Source organism: Furipterus horrens, unplaced genomic scaffold (genome assembly GCF_987537825.1).
Source record: "Furipterus horrens unplaced genomic scaffold, mFurHor1.1.pri manual_scaffold_9, whole genome shotgun sequence".
Lineage (NCBI taxonomy): Eukaryota > Metazoa > Chordata > Mammalia > Chiroptera > Furipteridae > Furipterus > Furipterus horrens.
The window spans coordinates 81,224,191-81,227,468 of record NW_028327179.1 but is presented as its reverse complement, the minus strand read 5'-3'; positions in this window follow the sequence as shown (position 1 = coordinate 81,227,468).

Genomic DNA, 3,278 nt, shown 5'->3' with positions numbered 1-3,278 from the left:
ATCAGCAATAAGGCTGTTTTGCTTTCTTATCATTTGTGTGTTCACTGGGGTAGCACTTTTCCTTTTCCTCGAGAACTTCTGCTTTGCCTTCACAGCTTGGCTAATTTTTTGGTGGAGGAGGCCTAGCATTTAGCCTGTCTTGGCTTTTGACATGCCTTTTTTGCTAAGGTCAATTAATCCGAGCTTCTGATTTCAGCTAAGAGACCTGTCACTCTCTCTTTCGTTCGAACACTTAGACGTCATTGTCAGGTTATTTATTGGCATAAATTCAACATTGTTGTGTCTTGGGAAGTAACGAGGCTAAACATGGGACAGTCGGTGAAACAGTCAGAACACACACAACATTTATCAAGTAAGTGTGTGGTTTTATATGAGTAGAGTTTGTGGCCCTGAAAGAATTACAGTAGTTACCTCAGAGATCACTGATTACAGATCACAATAACAAATACAGTAACTATGAAAACATTTGAAATAGTGTGTGAGCAATATGTGATGCAGAGACAAAAAGTGAGCAAATGCTATTGGAAAAACAGTGCTGAGAGACTTGTTCAGGACACAAGTTTGCCACACTCTTTCACTTTATACAGAAAAATGCAGTATCTGTGAAGGTCAATAAAGCAGAGTGCAATGAGATGAGGTGATGTCTGCACTTAATTTCAGTTTGAACGCCAGGGTTCTTGGAACTGCACAGTAATGATTTTAACGTTGATGAGGAAAAATCAATATGTGAAGAAACTGTCACAATAAAATAAAAAATCTTCAGAGGTGGGGCTCGCCTACCAGATATCCAAGGTAGCTGAATAAAGCCCTGTCACCCAAACAGCACTGTGCTGCTGTGGGACATGGAGAGCTGAGACAGACACCTGTGTCTGGAGGCAGAAGTGAGCCAGGTGTCACCAGGAACTGGGAGTGTCAGGAGGGGTGGCCTTTCATTTTACAAGGAAGGCCAACATGCTGGCCAATAGTGATGTTGCGACCCTATAACCTTAGCTCCTAGCTCAGTGAATGAGAAAATAAATTCAAGATGACTTGGAAATAAAAATATAAAGAAAGCAAATAAGAATGTTGAACTCAGCAAGGACTGTGGAGGTTATTTGTATAACCTTGGAGTAAGAAACACTGTTCAAAGGAAGATGTGAAGTATGGAGGTATTTTTCTCATCTCAGAGTAAGAAAGACTATTTAAAGCAAGGCAGTTTAGGAAGAGAATAGAGCTAATTCCCAAATAAAAGAACTCTGGTAGTGTTACAATTGCCCTACATGCAGATGACGTCGGGCTGTGATCTGTTTACTGTGAAGACAAATGAAATACAAAAGATTAATAGAAGTTGTTGACATTGAGCTTGTGTTACCCGAAATTCCAGTCCATTGGTAGCTGATTTTGAACAGTACCTCAGAGGCTCCTGGGCCCAGGGAAAGGACCTCACTGTGGGGACAGCACGCATCCCCCCAACTCTGGTGCCCTGTGCTCCTGTGTTTTCCCATCTCCCTTCTGCAAACAACTGGCAGTGGGATTGCTGGTTCATGGGCTTTCCAGGTGGGGTAATTTTACTTTCCCACTAGCAATGTGGGAGGCTTCCAATCTCCCAGAGCTTTGCCAACGCTTGGTACTGTTGGCCCTTTTGATTTGAGCCTCTCCTGGTCTATAGTGGCACCGCCCGCTGTCCATCTGCATCCCCCTCGTGCAAGGTCATTGGTCATCCTTTCACGTGCTCATTAGCCACCCACAGCAGTGAACAGTCTGTTCAAATCTTCTGCCCATGTCAAAAACGTGGTCATTTTTCTCACAATTGAGTTTCGAAACTTCTTTATGTGTTCTGGATACCAGTATAGATTGGTAACTACTTTATTTCTGTCTGTGGCTTCTGTTTTCATTTTTCTAAGGGGAACCTTTGGCGGGGCCTGTGTTTGTAGCGTTGATGAGGAGCAGCTCAAGCAACGGACCTCAGGGAGTCAGCCCTGCTGGCATGACCCCAAGCAGCGTGAGTGTAGAAATGATGCAACACAAGCATGCTCATCTCACACACCGACAGAGACATGCACGGCATCACACACATACCGTGTTCATTTACACACACAGAGGACCATGCCCACACAGAAGCAAAATTCTCTGACTGAGTGGTCCTAGCCACAAGGTGACCTTGGGATTGAATAACAGGAAGGAGGCAGCACGGGGGCATCAGTACCTGTGGTTTTCCTTGTTGTAAGGGACCTCACAGTGCTCCTCTGTGAGGCACCTGGCCTCTGTTGTTCAACGGCCTGTGTGTCGTACTCATAGGTGCTCAACCCTTTTGACACTAAAAAGGAGAAAGAAGACAAAGCGCAGTTACAAACCATCCACTGTGCCCATGACTCAGCCCCTCAAGGCTCCACCTCAGGGTGTCAGGGGATGGATCCTCATCCACAATACTGGGGAGCTGCTGGATGGCTACTCCAGGGCCCACCTGGCCCTGGGGCAGCAGCCAGCAGCTGCTCACACACAGCCGAGGCTTGTTCCGCCCATTCCCGCAGGGGCCGCACTGCCTAGCTCACAGCCCACAAAGTGAACATGGACCTCTGACTAGTGCTGTGCGCCGCATGCTATTTATTGAGCTGAGACGCTGGCACCACCGTGCGGCAGGGATGCTCGCCCAGGTCCGGGAGCTCCATGGAGCTGAACCTCAACCTCTTCCCTGGGCAGTCTTCATAAGTGCTTTGGCTTGGGTTGTGTTTGGACCTGATTTATCTTTCTCCGTTAACTCCATTGGCTCTCAGTGCGTTCTTCCGCATTGACGCTGAACGTGAGTCACTGTGGCAGGATATATGCTTGCACTTGTGTATATTCCAGTGGAAATATTCATCCCTTTGCATGGGTTTCCCCAATTACCATCAAAATCAGCTTGTAGGCATGCCCTGTGTGTCTCCCAGAGCTCACACTTATTGGGAGTATGTTTTACGTAAAACATTTAACTCTGACATAATGATAAAGTAGGGAAGGCGCAGCACAGAACTTGAAACTTCACAGGTGAGGACCTTAGAAGCCAGAGTGCGAAGTGCTTGCATTAAAAGGAGGCCCGCCAGTTTTTTCCTCCAACATCAGCTAGAGGTAATTTATAGAATCCTGCTCTTCCTCAATATCGCCCATGACGCTTCCTCTTCCATTTTCCATGAACGAGGCTTTTCTTGACACCTCTGCCTGGGCACTCTCCACGTCGCCCACATCCCTAGGGGTTCTCAGCCTCGCCAACAATTTCATTCACTCCCACTTATGTTCTGAAGGTTCATCAGGATGTTCCTGTC